Source organism: Triticum urartu, chromosome 5 (assembly GCF_003073215.2).
Source record: "Triticum urartu cultivar G1812 chromosome 5, Tu2.1, whole genome shotgun sequence".
Classification (NCBI taxonomy): Eukaryota; Viridiplantae; Streptophyta; class Magnoliopsida; order Poales; family Poaceae; genus Triticum; species Triticum urartu.
This window is the reverse complement of record NC_053026.1, coordinates 202374875-202392038: the sequence shown is the minus strand read 5'-3', so window position 1 is coordinate 202392038 and position 17164 is coordinate 202374875.

Below are 17164 nucleotides of genomic sequence, written 5' to 3'. Positions count from 1 at the left end.
TAGCAGTCCCCCTCCCCCGTGTCGGCACGAAGGGAATCCTAAGCTATGAATGCATGCCCCCCAACCGAGGTTCACCCTAGCAAAGTGCGAAGTAGCTAGTAGCCCCCCTCTCTCGTGTGAGCACGAAGGGAATCCTAAGCTATGAATGCATGCCCCCCAACCGAGGTTCACCTAGCAAAGTGTGAAGTAGCTAGCAGCCCCCCTCCCTCATGTCAGCGTGAAGGGAACCCTAAGCTATGAATGCAGCCCCCAACCGAGGTTCACCTAGCAAAGTGCGAAGTAGCTAGCAGCCCCCCTCCCTTGTGTCGGCACGAAGGGAATCCTAAGCTATGAATGCACGCCCTCCCCCTCGCCCCAACCGAGGTTCACCCTAGCAAAGTGCAAAGTAGCTAGCAGCCACCCCTCCCTCGTGTCGGCATGAAGGGAACCCTAAGCTATGAATGCATGCCCCCCGACCGAGGTTCACCTAGCAAAGTGCGAAGTAGCTAGCAGCCCCCCCTCGTGTCGGCACGAAGGGAATCCTAAGCTATGAATGCATGCCCCTCCCCCCCAACCGAGGTTCACCTAGCAAAGTGCGAATTAGCTAGCAGCTCCCCACCCACCCTCATGTCGCCACGAAGGGAATCCTAGGCTATGAATGCATGACCCCCAACCGAGGTTCACCTAGCAAAGTGCGAAGTAGCAACCCCCCACACACACACTTTCAGTCGGCGGGCCAGAGAGGCATATATCTCACCTTGATGGATCATAAAACGTACCAAGAATAATCCACCTTGGTCATACAACCTATCTCTTGTTGTTGGTCAAAGTGATGGCCGTCCATGCGACCCCGGAGATGGGCTAGCTCGCCAATAATCACACAAGTAGCTAGTCCCCGAAGACAACCACTGCATGCGTGTGGCCCAAACATATGTATGGAGAGGTGTGTTTTGAGTAACAATGGAGCAACTTTGATGTGGCACAGTGATTTCGAGCTAGAAATCCACAGACCGAGTGAGGGTTAGGTTGACAGTGCATATGTATGTTACACCATGCTTCAAGCCAACGACGGGGATTCATGCATGCATGCGTGCATAGTATATGCGCTCAAATTTAATTACGTCTGAATCTCACCATGACCTATACTACAATAACATGAACCAAATGAATAATCCACCATGGTAACCTATCTTGTTGTTGGTCAGGTGATCATGGATGTCCACGCGGGCCCACGAATATATAGGCTTGTCGCCGATAACCACGTGAGGGAGTGTACCGTTCGAAGGTAACCACTACATGCATATGTCTGGAGGTGATGCATGCATGCATGTTCGAATACACAACGTTGATGTGGCACGTGTGTCAAAAATCGTACATTAGCTCCCCACACAGAGCGAGATCGGTTCATGATGTGTTGTTGTACTAGCCACTTCGACTCGATGGGAGGGATTCATGCGTACACATGCATGTGTGTGTGCTCAAGCTGTATCATGCATGTCATCCCAGAGCAAAAATAATAGTCCCCTCCTAAGTCAAATTAACCTCTCTTGTTGTCAGGCAAAAAGTACTGATGGACCAAGCGCGCCCACAAATGGAAAGCATCGATATCGCTAATAACCGCTTAAGTGGGTGCGAGAGGACAACCACCACCACTTTGCATGTGGGCCAAACATATATATGTTGAATACCCAAAATGCACAACTTTGACGTGCCACATGCCTCAAAAATCGTAAACCATGCACCCACACAGAGCGAGGTTCATATCAAGCGTACTATGTATGATGGTCCCCTTCCCCCCTCTTCATCGCTACTATATGCTCCTGCCGTAATATATGTACAACCCAAAAGAATCCTCATAGATGGTGAAATTAATTAACCTCTCCCAATGTAGGTCAAAGTGATGCATGCATGCATCAACGATGGCCTCGTGGCCCCACAGATGGAAGCGTCACACGTGAGTGTCCTAGCTAGGATATGCCTGTGGCCCAAAAAGGTGTTGTGTGATGTTTGAATAACCAATTTCACAATTTCAATGTGGCACGTGCCTCGGAAACCAAAAAGTCCCGACACTGAGTGAAGTGTACTTGTTCACGGACGCGTACGTATAGTATATATGCTAGTCCCCTCCCACCTCTTCGACGCGTACTATATACCACCATAACACAAACAAAAAAGATTCTACCTTGCCGGTCAAATTAACCTCACTGCCGGCTGTTCGTCAAAGTGATGGACGATGACCTCGCGGGCACATAGAAAGTGTCACACGCGAGTATCGAGTGTCGTGTAGGACAATCATTTACTGCATGTGGCCAAAAAATTTATGTATGAAAGGGTTTTGTAATGTTTTAAATACTGATTTCACGACTTTGATGTGGCACCGGCCTATCTAACAAAACGGCCAACCCACACGGTGGCTCACAACTCATAGTGTACTGCGAGCCACTCGCCACCCCCAGACGCACACACCCACACACACATCGTGAATCTACCGCAACTACGATGCATGTTAAATTAATTATCCCGCGGTGAACATACATGTTACTAAAGGAGGGACTATTCAATTTCAAAAAAATCACATAGATCATTAAGACGTTTTAGTACGTTGATTGATTGATTTTCTACAGGTATAATGTGCAAAAATCAAATTGGAGCTACATGCACATGTGACAGTGCACCTAAATGGATTGCAAAAACACATGTGTCTCACTGGGTGCATGTTTACTCCCCATGCAACAAATTTCAAACATTGAGAATCTTGATTTTTAAATTCTAGTACATCCAAAACTTATTTGAAGTTCATGAAACTTATTGTGCTGTCATATGGACACCAATACAAAGTGGCATTGTACTTTTTTGTCAAATTTGAGACCAGTTTTGATGTAATCTTTATCTAATTACATATGGGAGATTATTAATAATTGGGAACCAATATCCCAAATGGATTATTTAATCGAACGTGAGCGTTAGACCAACAATGGATATCTGCCATGCTTCGGTTAAGCAATAAAGCGGCAGCATTAATCATCCAAATAGAAAAACAATATACGTGCCGCCGCGAGACCCGTGTGTCGTGCGAGCAGGCGTGAGTTGACAGGACGCGTCCGCCACGCAAGCAGATGGGGAGGCGTGCGTGCAGGTGTGTGAATTGACGGAGGCGTGCTCGCTGCGCAGTGTCATCGGGAGGCGTGCGAGTAGCTGTGTGAAACTTTGGTAGGCATGCCAGCAGTCCGGTGCATAGGCTCACCAGGAGGCGAGCCATCGGTTTGACCGCCGCCCGCCTCTCTCCTACAACTCCCACTACTCCATATTAATGGTGCGCCCGAGCGGCCGCACCCCCCATCCTCGCTACGCACACACAATCCTCTCTCTCCGCTTGCATCCTCGACGCCGCTCTCAGTCCTCAAAGCTGTCAGTGTATGAGGATGCCGCCGAAACTCCCCGTCGGAGGGAGTGGTAACGCTGGGGCTGCTAAAGCACTGAAGCACGGTGTGGAGATGGAGACAGAGGTTGCCATCACCACCGGCGAGTTATTGCTGCACCCTGACGTCGTCGACGGCGTCGAGCTTCCACAGCCGTAGGCGGAGTTCCACACCGACTCCGACGACCACTCCGGCGACGACTTCGACAATGACGGGCAGCTGGTTAGTCATCTATACCCATTTATGTGTCAAATAGATCGTAAGGTTTCTCTGGTTACTTCTACCTCCCCCTTTTTGGAATATAAATCCTATGGTTATGTTCTCCCAATCCATGAAATCTGAGTAAGTTTCGTTAGATCCGTGTAGTGTATTGATTGTTTGAATGGTACAGGTGATAAGTGGTTAGTTGTTTCATCTCTGCAAATGATTTCTGCTAGTAATCTGACTAGGATTAGTGTTCGTGCTAATAATTCCTAGCCAGGGCTTGACAATTGATTTTCAATGACCTACATATGTTTGTGCCATTATTTTCTTCAAGATTTGTCTGTACATAGACGACTGTGCTTAAAAATCGAACCATAATCTCTGGATATGTATAAATAAATAGCCATAAATTCCTAATCCTACTTCACGGCATGTAATCATTGATTTGATGCCAAATTTGTTTTACTATTTATATAGGTGCTATCTGACGATGTGGACAGTGAGGATGAAGTTATCTAGAGGAGGTACAATAGGCAAATCCCGAGGGAGCTTTATGTGGGAATGCATAACAAGCGTATTAGGACCTGGAATGACGGATATGGATACCCATTTTGCAACCAGAAGCTTCATGGTGCGCATCTAAGTGTTCTGGCGCATGCAAGAGGACAGACTATTGGCTCCTTCAACCAGAAGTACTCTCGCAGGGTGGCGCACGACGCGTACGCTGAGTACCTGGAGATGCTTCAGGATCATGCTGGCCTGTGAGATGAGATGTGGGATGGATCGAACTATATATGTACGCTTGAGTATGCTTAATGCGGTTGAACTATGTACTACTTATGGTTGAACTATGGTTATGTACATGTACGCTTATTATCTATGTCTGAGTATGTTAAATATTTCGCCAAATTTTGGTAAAAATTACAACTGGGGGCCAATAAACTAGGATGGAGGTAGTACGTCAATCACACACGGTTCCCAAAATTGGAACCATGTGCAGACTTTCATTTTTCCTACTGCGTCAATCGCACACGGTTCGCTCTAGCAAACTGTCGCCCCCAAAATTCTTTGTGGGATAGAAAACCCTCACCACCCAACTCAAAAAAGAAAAAAAGTAAACCCTCACCATCCCCATGTCACAAAAACCCTCACCCCGCCCGTCACCCGTCGGCCCTCAGGTATGTTCCCCATTCACACCTGCATAAGCTCCTCCGCGTCTATGCCATGGCACCGCCTATCGCAGCGGTAAACACTTAGCTCGACGCCTGCCACCGCCGCCAGGCTACCGGCAAAGCCCACCACATTTTTCCACTTCCGCTTGCCGCCGCCTATCACCATCGACTTTCTCGACGCTGCTCGCGGTCGACCCAGCTCCGCTCGGTTGGGGAATCTGCCGTACTAAGGGTTCTTTCTCATGGATGGCAACGTAACTAACTTAACGAGATATTATCTCATTTCTTATCCCAGTTCATTTGCCTCCTTTAATCACCCGGCGGAAATCACCGTGAATTCATTTTTATTTGAGCTGGTTTGAGGGCTTTCTTTCATTCATATAATGTACAGTGCGCCGACACTTCAGGACTTTGCGACCTCCGCCAGAGATTCCATCTCATCATACCAGATAACTTGAGGACGCACGCGGTATGTTCAATCTTACCCTAAATCGGTTGGCATGGCCTACTTTCCTGAACATATTCTAAATATTGCTGCATTTGGATAAAAGGTGCCACATGCACCATATACCTTAAAGGGGATTCCCCCCTCTTCTTTCTATATTAGGAAAAATTAATGATGTATTGTTCTTTCAATTACTCTCATATTTCCATGACATCATGTTTACCCTATCTATTTAATTATAGATTTTTGTCCTTTGATTTCGACTGCTGTACAATTCTTTCAATTTGGGCCCATATTTGCATGTTACCATATTTTCTTTAACAATCCTACCATTTTCTACAGAACATCCCTTGCCATGCAACAGATTATGTAGTGCACAATTTTTCCCTTTACATAGATGAAGGCTCCACGGATGTCATACTGCACACAAACCATGGATTTACAATCGTTGCTACTGTAAGACTTGATGAACATGGTGACTCCTATTTTGGCACTGGCTTTTGGAAATAAATTGCAAAGTTTTATCTACTGAAAGCTGGCACTAAAATTGCACTACGCATAAAAGGGCCTGGTCATGAGATATATGCTAACTTCCCCGACAAAATCATCCGTCCAAACTTTGTTCGAAGTAAGCTTTCTTTTCAACTATCTGCATGTTAACTTACCCAGCAATGTCAAATGAATTGTGTAGTATTTAAGCAACCAATTGTTATTCCCTTTTCTTACTATATTCCTACCTAATAACTTCTAGTTACCAACACACTTTTCTATTGCCCTGTTTTACCTAAATATTCCCTGTACTCCCATTTCTATTAGAAAGCGCCGCTGATAAGGAGACTCCGGAGGTGGAGAACGGGGCTGCCAACAAGCGGAGGTGTGGCGAGCTAGAACCGCAAGCGACTCCAGCAGGCCTAGACTTCATCAGCAGCCTCCCCGATGTTATGTTGAGAGTCATCATCTCCCTCCTCCCAATCAAATATGGGGTGCGGACAACCGTCCTTTCTCGGCAGTGGCGCCCCCTATGGAACTCCAACCCTCTCGACCTCATCGACACCCACGAGATCTGCCATGGCTATCGCAAAAGCTTGGATGCGTTCTCCATGATCCTTGGCAGTCACCTTGGCCCAACCAAAGGCCTTAGAATGGGCAAGTTCTGTTCCAACGGCAAGGACCGAGCCAAGCTTGACGACTGGTTCCGATCTCGCGCCCTAGATCAGCTCGAGGAGCTCACTTTTGATGATGGTCATATGTGGTCACTGCCAACGTTCGCCCTCCGCCTCGCGCCCACGCTGCGCGTCGCCATGTTCAGGAACTGCCATCCCCCTTAATGACACGCCCGCTCTTATTCTACCACGACTGAAGCACCTCGAGCTCGTCGCCGTTTTCCTCTCAAACGGTGACATGGAGCGCCTTCTCCGTGGCTGTACTACACTCGAGTACCTTCGTCTTTAGGCGATCAATGGGTTGAGTACCTTCCAAATCACCTCCATGACTCTCTGGACTATTTATGTGTGTTGCTGGTGCGGCAGGAAGGCAACACAAGATGTGTACCATGGTATGGTCATTGAGGACACACCTGCACTTGAGAGATTACTTGTAGTTGATCAAGAAGGTCCAACAAGAACCAGTGTCATTTCTGCGCCGAAATTGACAGTGGTGGGCTACTCGTCTCACAAATACTTCGAACTTGTTATTGGATCCACACCTGTTCAGGTACAATAGCCGCCTTCTACCTCTCCTTCTACAAATTAACATTATTTCTAATTTTGAAGATGTTTGTTCATCTGTCATTCAGAAAATGATTCCGACAAGCTTGACCCCGAAATTGTGCACAGTGAAGGTCTTGGCACTAGAATCTATTGGCCCCAACCTGGAGCAAGCTGTCAGTTTCCTGAGATGCTTTTCATGCCTGGAGAAGCTATATATCGAGGTGATGTTCCTTTCTTGTTAAATGTTAACCATAAGGGAGTTCAAGTTTTCTTAGGGAACTTTTCATCCACTCCAACCTCTTGTAAAGAAGGCTACATTTTTCTAGAATGTAATCAAATGCCCATGTTAATCATGTCAGATCGAAGATGGCATGTTAGTGCATTATACAAATCCTGCAAACCAAATAGGCCTGTAGTAATGTTCAAAACTGCATGTAGGCACTAACAAGTTTTCTTCTTTTGCAGATAATATTAGGACTAGTGGTGGATAATGTGATACAATATAACAATCACGTCGAATGCCTAGATTTGCATCTCTCAGAAATTACTTTGAACTCCTACCGATGGACCTTACCGGAGATTATATTCGCCAGGTTCTTTGTTCTCAGAGTAAGGGTGCTGAAGGAAATGAGGTTTGCCCTACATTTATTTTGCAAAAATGATTGGTTTATTGATCAGTGCCGGCGCCTGCGGCAGAATGGAGTAGGCTCCCAAAATGCTGAATTTCATTTTGGAACTTCAGATGACAGAGTAATCGGAAGTCATCGTGTCAACCCCATACATGACTTCTCAGTGGCTGGCCCCTTTGCAAATATTGTGAGGTTTCGAAACCAGACTTAGAAGCGGTGATATTAGTTTGAACCTCTTTGATATCCATGTTCAGCGGATCAAGGCAAGCGTTTGTAGCTGATGAGCTGAATTTCATTTCTAATATCAGTTTGAACCTTGTAATCTTCGAATTTGAGCCATATAACTCTGGAATTTCAACCTTGTAACATTTCGAGCTTTTGTGGTACAATCGTTGAAATGGCATCGTATGAGACTTGTATATTGCTAACACTATTTTGACCTTATTATGCAATGGTCTTAGATATTATTAACCATTCTTGAATTAGTTTAGCTTGTCGATCTCATAGCACATGATCTGTATAGCTAACTCGACTGCGATCCTCGACATTATTGCACACAGTTGGTGTCTTCCATCGTGTGCACTGTAGAGCCCAGAATTACTTATCGCACTCGAGTGCCCATCATCACCCTTCTGTGTGACTTTGACCTCATCACCCACGGGTAAACTTATGATCGAAGTCATTCCACACACTTCGTTTTTACAAAGATTTTTGCTAATAAACGCCCACGATTTGTCCCTCTTCTAGCCAACACGTGGCCAACAAGCCGGGCGGGAAGCTTGCGCGGTAAACAACGCGGTAGCACGGGAACAGGCTCACCGACGATACATTTGGTGCCTCTTCGAGCCCACGTGTGCGGGGCGGTGTTGTCAAGCGTGCACTGGAATCCCCCGCTATGAACGCCATGACAAGATGTGATGATTACAGGCCGGCCGGCCCCCATTTATTACACGTCCATTTAACCCGTGTCTCTTCAACCTTTCGATCACGCCCCACCATTGCAAGAAGCACACCCACCATGAGAAATTCTTAGAGGGTATCCTGCGCGGCTCCAATGGCGCTTCGAGCGGCTGCCGATGATGAGCAGAAGTTCACCATGCGTGCCGTGGTGGACACCCACAGAAGGTTCATGGACCTCTCGGTGGTCTACACCAATGACCCGGTCTGGGTGGAGCACTCCATCACTACAAAAAATACACTTCTGTGACGATACGTGTTTGTCACAGTAGGTCACATTTTCTGTCATGCATGTACATCCATGAAAAATTTATGACAAAATCAAGATAGTCATACATGTGTCGTCGTAGAAGTGTTCCATGACATTACCAAAGTTATCATCACGGAAGTGTCCACTTCCATGACGATAAATCGCGCGTCATAGAAGTGCTTTAGTCAAGGGTGACTGACACGTGGCATCCACCGTAATGGAACGCCGCTAAGATGGATCCGATAACCCGTTAACAGCCCCGACCAATGGGGATTTTCCACGTGTAAAATCATCATTGGCTAGAGGAAACACATGTCGGCTCACCGTTGGGACAGATGTCATCCAATCATTGGACCCAAAGCGCCTATGATACGTCGACACATGGCACGGCCCCAACAGAGGCCCATTCTTGTGAAAAGACCGGCCCGTTTGACTTGGTCCAAAGGTGGCGGGCTGGCCCACGGCAAGCCTGTTAACAGCCTGTTCACATATAACCCATTTACAGCCCGCTATCCCAGGGCCCGTTTACAGCCTATCCGAATTAGGCCCAGTAGCGTTATCTGGGCCGTCCAATATAATTCTAGCCCGTTTTAACTTCCAGCCCATGACGTCTTTCGGCCCATATGAGGCCTTAGTAACCCTCGACCTCTTAACGACCCGTGGTAAAACTGGCCCGTAATGAACAGTGTATCACTTTATACCCATCAACGGCCCATTATTCCGTTGGGTCGTTTCCAGCCCATGTTATCTTTCGGCCTTCTCAGGGCCCATTTATTCTTGGGCTCATTTCCAGCATTCGGTTACTTATGGCCCGTTACTATCATTTTCTTCTTGTGGGCCAAATTCAGCCCGTGGTTACAGTCGGCCCGTTTGTGGCCCGTTAATACGTTGGGCCGTTTTCATGTCGAAAAAAACCCGTTGGGCTGTTTTCATAGAGTTATCAAATACAACCTATTAACGGCCTATTATTGTCCATGAATTGTACGGTCCATGATTGGCGAAATGATGATACGCCCTGTAGAAGGCCCATGGATCCTACGGCCCGTAAAAGGCCCACGGATCGTACGGCCCGTAGAAGGCCCATGGATCCTACGGCCCGTATAGAAGGCCAATGGTTCCTACGGCCCGTAGAAGGCCCATGGATCATACGGCCCGCAGGAGGCCCATGGTTACAATAGTCCGTGTGTTTCCATGATTATTTTGGCCTAGTTTCCAAAAACAGGTTATTGTGGCCACTACAAAAACACAGAAAAAGAACTGCAGTGACTACAAGCAAACAACTAAACAAGACAATAAGGAAATAAATAAGCAAGCAATTAATGCTAGCCTATTACTGCTATTACACATATTACATCCACTGGGCATCAAAGTTCGCCACCAGTGCAAATATAGGGAACAAAGCAGCATATTACATACACTGGCCGTCAAAATTGGCCACCAGTGCAAATAAACCCGGCAGCAAAACAAGAGCATAACTGAAACAACTTCAGAAGAGCTCAAGAAACATGGTATCCACCATGCTGGCAATAATCTTAGCAAGCTTATTAGCATTGTCCTGTTTGGCGCTAAAATCCTCCAACGCTTGCTGTTGCACCAGAAGTATGCATCTGAATGCTCTAGGGACTTCCGCAGTCCTTCCGCTTCTTGTCGTAGCACGGCTGATCAATGTCTTTTAGCTTGTAGTTGAGACTCAAGAAACTGAACTGATTCAGACAGTGAGTTTGAATAGCTTGTGCAAGCGGTAGTGGCCAGTAACTCGAACACTAAACCAAGACAGGACTTTGGGGTTGTCTCACAGTCTTCGAGATAGTCTTCCTTAGCTGTTTTATCAGTTTTGTTGGAGACCAACAAGGATGTGTCACTATCCTGAACCTTATTTGCATTACTTCCTTTACCATTGCTTAATAAGGCACTCTTCCCCAATATTCTGTCAGCATTCTAAAAGAAGAAACAAGCAGACACATAATAGGTTTAGCATGTACTAGTATATGAAACTCATTTCGGTGAACCAGTTCATTAGTAAGGTGGACATGATTAAACTACCAAGTCTTCTATTGCCAAGTACTAGTACATAATAAAAGCATCAAACAAACATATATCTATGTCCTATGGTCACTGCATTGTCTTGCCAAATCAAAATAGAGACACGGTTCAAATCATATCAATTCAAGACAAAGCAGCAGTGAAATAATACAAAGCGTGGGAAACTACATGGCACAACAAGATTTCAGATGGGTACCACGGGTCTACATGTACAACAAGACTATTGGCTCTGTTGTGATGCTGTAATGTGCATGATATGAGAAGTCAACTATATACACAATTGAAATTGAAATCAACAGAGCTATTGATAAGAGCAAGCCTGTTAAAGAAACATGTGTGGACATACCTGCTGTGCCATTGGAGTTTCAATTGGATCCTTCAATTTAAAAATAAGTTTGTATGAGTAAATACAGTGATACAAGAGCAAAGTAGTATGCACGATAGCAATCATAGTTAAAAAAGGCGCGCCTAAGCGAGCGCTTAAGCGCGCCTAGGCTCTAGGCGTTGGCAAAACACATTGCGCATAACTACACTTAATATGTGCATAACTACGCATAAGCATGCGCTTTGGTCAGTAAAGCGCAAGGCGGTGGCAAAACACACAATTAATGCCTAGCGCTTTTTGGAACTATGATAGCAATGGAATCTTAAATTAGAACAATTTTTCTTCAGGTTTAGGCACTTGTTCTACATGAGCAGAGTATAGTAAGACGCAAGAATATAGTACTTAAAATAGAAAATGAGCTCACAGACCTTACCACATTCTTGGTTCGGGACCAGTACAGAACAAGGCGTTCCCAGTCATCATCCATTAAATGTGTCTCAGGAGAACGTAAGGGAATTTGATGAGTTTCTTTGCTGGTGAAGTACGTTTTCTTCAGGTAATTCCAATACTGCCACCAAGCATTCTTGAAGATAGCAGAGGTATTAGCATAGGTTACCTCATCCTGAGTGTCCAAATCGGTCCTTCTCTATAGAGAAAATGGGAAAATTTGCTGTATTATAACCATCATGGAGGTAGGATGTATAGGACAAAGCAAAGTAATTGCCATGAATAACATTACTTACACATAACTCCTGGACAAACACCTGCAATTGGCATTTTCCTTCATCTTCAGTATAATATTTCCAAGATGGGAAGATACGCACATACGATTTAACAACATCAAATGCGATAGATGCTAAACTACGACTAGCTGGTTGTGCTTCCTCCATAGGAATAGGCATACTAACTGGTGGAGTTGGGGTTCGCCATGGTAGTACCGGCCCTTTGGGCACTGGAGCTGCCTTACTAACTGCTCTTGTTTGGGAGCTCTGTGGTGGAGATGGTGCTGTGTCAACAGGAACTGGGTTACTATCTGTTGGGGTTGGGGTTAGATTGGGTGAAGCTGGTTCTCTGTCCATCGCAGTTGGGGTACAATCTGCGAGAGTTTGGGTTATGTGTGGTAGGGCTGGTTCTCGTGCATGTACAACCGGGGTGCTATCTCCACCAAGAGGTAGCCCTGTTTTAGTTGGTTCTTTGTCCATCGCAGTAGGGTTACAATCTGCGAGAGTTTGGGTTATGTGTGGTAGGGCTGGTTCTCGTGCATGTACAACTGGGGTGCTATCTCCACCAAGAGGTAGCACTGTTTTATTTGAAGACTGTGTTTTTAGTCTGCTAGATGCTGGCATCACCTGCTCCAATTCAAATGGCTGATAAAGAGGAAACATAGTTGAATGTATAGACATTGTATGAGAGACAGATGCAATAGATAGTGTGGAAAAAAGAGGGCATGAAATAGTTGACATGTATATTGTTTAACTAAAACGGATAGCATGACATAATTTCACATATATGATGTCTATCTAAACTGGATAGCATAGCATAACATAATTCAAAGATATGATGAATAACTAAACAGGATCGCATGACATAATTCACCTACATGTTATCTAAGTAATCAGTATCGCATCATTTAATTCACATATGTGATTTATATGCTAAACATATGGCATTAGATATGATGTCTGAACTAAGAACATGGTGTTGAATATTGTGTATATGATGTCTAAACTATGCAATGCAAGACACCATATGCATGATATGAGCAGTACAACCGTGCCAAGTTAGAGCATACACCTCGGTGGGGGAATAGGACTGGTCATCTGTCTCTGAATCCATTTCTTAGGAGCTATCGGGACCCAACAAGAGATTTGCTTCGACAGGTAGCACTGTCTGCTCTGAAGGCCTTGTTTTCACTCCAGATTTTTCAATCTCCCACCCAAATGGCTGATTCACAGGAAGAGTAGTTTAATGTACAAACATTGTCGACAAATGGAAATGTAATGAAGAAAAGGATGGGAAAGATATCATTCAAATATATGATGCCTGGTTAAACAGGATGGCATTGCACATTTCACGTATATTATGGCTGGCTAAAATACATGACACTGCATAATTCCCATATATATGATATAGAAACTAAACAGGTGGCATTATAGAACATGTCTAAACTAAGCGGATGACATATATGATGTCAAAAGTAGGCACTACAAGGCAACATATGCATGATATGACTAACATCATCATGCCAAGGTAGAGCAAACACCTTGGGGGTAAATAGGAGTGGTCAGCGGCGTCTGAATCCGCCTCAGAACAGATATCTTCCTCTGGATTACAATCTGGAGAGGGGTGGGGAGGGTTTTCCATTGAACCCACCATGGAGCAATGTCTGCATGACATTGTATTGCCACGCAAAACTCTTCTCTTTTTCTCTACATGTTCAGCATGACTGTGTACAATATCTAACATGCATACGAAAAAAATATGGTGAGAGCATGCAGAAATTTAGAGCGATGGTAACAACCAGTGGATGGATCCAAAAATAATGATAGCAGGCTGATGATTGCTTTAATTTAATAAAAAGACAGATGATGATTGCTTTACTATTTGTTTCCCACCCAAGATGAACAACATATGCATACCCTAGGTGAACCAGATATTAGACATATATACTATTCATTGCTTCCTCGATATGTGCCCCACAACTAATTTAGAACTCAAGTTTGAACATTAATTTGGACCTGACTTGGAGTCCGAGAGGTGAACAGGACGATAAAGTAGCAGGTAATTTTAAGCAATGCATAACATAAGCAGAAACAAAAGAGTGCGACCTCTCTTGTGGACCCGTGTACTCCTCGGGTTCATTTGCTGAGTCGATGATGGTGATGCCGTTGCAGTGGGTGCCAGCGGCAGGGAAGGAGATCTGAGGCGGCGAAATACGGTCAGGAGTCGTGATGTCTGGTTTGGTGGATGTTTCTGTCGATGGAGCAACTTAGTTGAGGTGGACGACGTCGCGGCAGGAGCAGGACAAACCACACAAAGTTCCCTTCGACACCTACCTGTAACTGAAGTAATTCTGTAAGGGCTCATTTGGCTTGCATGATTCTAAAAACGCAGGGATAGGAAAAACACCAGAATAGGATAGGAATGCACATGGTAAACAGAGCATTTGTAAACACAGGATTTCTGTCAACTTGAGTGTTTGGTTTACAGGAATTAGAAGAGCAGAGGAATGCAAAGAAACATGGCCAAAATAAAGTGAAACCATATGAAAGCGTGTACAATTAGAATGTTATTCTGCCACTTGGTCTTGTTTTCATGCATATGATTTTGAAAAGTAGGTCCAGGTGGATGTTTTGCTTCATTCCTTTCAACAAAATGCATGAATAATTGAATAGTAGAGTGCCATTGGAAAATTCCCTATTGCTATGTTTTTCTGTCGAACCAAAATAGCCCTAATGGATCAACATGAATGTATAGTAATAAGTGATGCGACAAGTGTACAACCTCTTTGCCGTAGCCGTGTCGACCTTAGCATCATTGGGCTGGTCGCTGAAGCAGTGGAGGCAGAGGTGGCTGTCAGAGGTGTGGAGGAAGATCTGAGGAATCTGGAGACGGCGTCCATGGCACTGCTCTGTTGTGATGGATCGTTCTGTCGTCGGAGCAGCCCCGGTGAGCCGTAAGACGTCAAGGCTGAAGCAACACAAGACAGACATCGTCAATCTCAAGTGGGATTCTAATAGCATCTCCAATAGATGAAGTAAAATAGATGTAAAATTTACATCACCAAAAACCACCTGACTACAACAGATGATGTAAAAACTGCTGACTCTGAACTTAACTATCGAAACTGAAATTTACTGTGGAATCTGAATGCTACTGTCGAAACTGAACGCAATGGTAGCAGAGAGGCACTTGACATGTAGTTTAGGGAGGGCCTGCGGTTCATCTTCAACCTGCACCCCCCTGAGCCGCCAGCCACCACCGGCCGTACCGCCGGCCCCAGCGCCGCCTCGCCGCCCCGAAACAACTCCCCACCGCCGGTCCGCCGCCCCCGGCCAGCCCTATAGGCCCTCGCCCCCACCCTGAACCCTAAGATAGATAGTGGGGTACCTCTCGGGCGAGCCCCCGTCCCCGGTGCGGGTGGTTCTTCCTTAACTCCGGCGAGCCCCCCACCCCCTGAAAATCGACTGACCCAAAAGTCGATTCAGTCGACTGAAGTGTAGCTAAATCGGAGCAGAGCAGCAGCACGAGTGAGGGGGAGAGCAGCAGCAGTAGCGCGAGCGAGCGAGCGAGAGCCGGAGCAGCAGCGGCTGGGCGAGCGAGCGAGAGCCGGAGCAGCAGCAGCAACGCGAGCGAGAGCCGGAGCAGCAGCAGCAGCAGATCCGGCTGGTATAGCCGCCGCCGCTGAAGGGGCCTCGCACTGGGGGAGAGCCGCCATGGAGATGTCGCCCGTAGCGCCGGCTTCAAGGTAGCCGCTCCATGGGGGTTTGGAATGGAGCACCATTGGTGAGATGCGATGAGTGTACAACCTCTTTGGTGGGGCCGAGTAGGCCTCGACTTCGTCCGAGGAGTCGATGAGTATGCTGCGGTTCCGATGGAGTAGGTTAAGGCGACGCTGTGGGGATGGAGCAACCGCGATAGACGACGCGATCGTCGGAGCAGCTCCTTGGAGGTGGAGGATGGGGCAGCTGAACCGGTGGGACTACGAGATGGACGAGGGATCCTCATCCGGGGAGGTGGACGAGGGACGTCGAGCTGTTGTGGTGGACGACGTCGTCGGGGAAGAGGCTCCGGCTGGGTAGCGGTGAGGTGGCGGAAGGAGGAGGGTGGGGTTTCACGGCTGGAGCGGAGAGGTTATGGCGGCCTGGGATTTCGAATGGCAAAAAGGAGGCGATGGGAGGTGATACGTCCATTTTGCATCATGCTTTTATATCGATATTTATTGCATTATGGGCTGTTATTACACATTATGTCACAATACTTATGCCTATTCTCTCTTATTTTACAAGGTGTACATAAAGAGGGAGAATGCCAGCAGCTGGGATTCTGGGCTGGAAAAGGAGCAAATATTAGAGACCTATTCTGCACAGCTCCAAAAGTCCTAAAACTTCACAGAAGTCATTTTTAGAATATATAAATAATACTGAGTGCAAGAAGTTCACTAGGGGGGCCACACCCTTCCCACGAGGGTGGGGGGCACGCCCTACCCCCTGGTGCGCCCCTGGTGGCCCTCCGATGTCCATCTTCTGCTATATGAAGTATTTCGATGAGGAAAAAATCATAAGCCATATTTCCGGACGAGACTCCGCCGCCACGAGGCGGAACCTTGGCGGAACCAATCTAGGGCTCTGGCGGAGCTGTTCTGCCGGGGACACTTCCCTCCGAGAGGGGGAAATCATCGCCATCGTCATCACCAATGCTCCTCTCATCGGGAGAGGGCAATCTCCATCAACATCTTCACCAGCACCATCTCCTCTCAAAACCCTAGTTCATCTCTTGTATCCAATTCTTGTCTCCAAGTCCGGGATTGGTACCTGTGGGTTGCTAGTAGTGTTAATTACTCTTTGTAGTTGATGCTAGTTGGTTTATTTGGTGGAAGATCATATGTTCATATCCTATATGCACATTAATACCCCTCTGATTATGAACGTGAATATGCTTTGTGAGTAGTTACGTTTGTTCCTGAGGACATGGGAGAAGTATTGCTATTAGTAGTCATGTGAATTTGGTATTCGTTCGATATTTTGATGAGATGTATGTTGTCTCTCCTCTAGTGGTGTTATGTGAACGTCGACTACATAACACTTCAGCATTATTTCGGCCTAGAGGAAGGCATTGGGAAGTAATAAGTAGATGATGGGTTGCTAGAGTGACAGAAGCTTAAACCCTAGTTTATGCGTTGCTTCGTAAGGGGCTGATTTGGATCCATATGTTTCATGCTATGGTTAGGTTTACCTTAATACTTTTGTTGTAGTTGCGGATGCTTGCAATAGAGGTTAATCATAAGTGGGATGCTTGTCCAAGTAAGGACA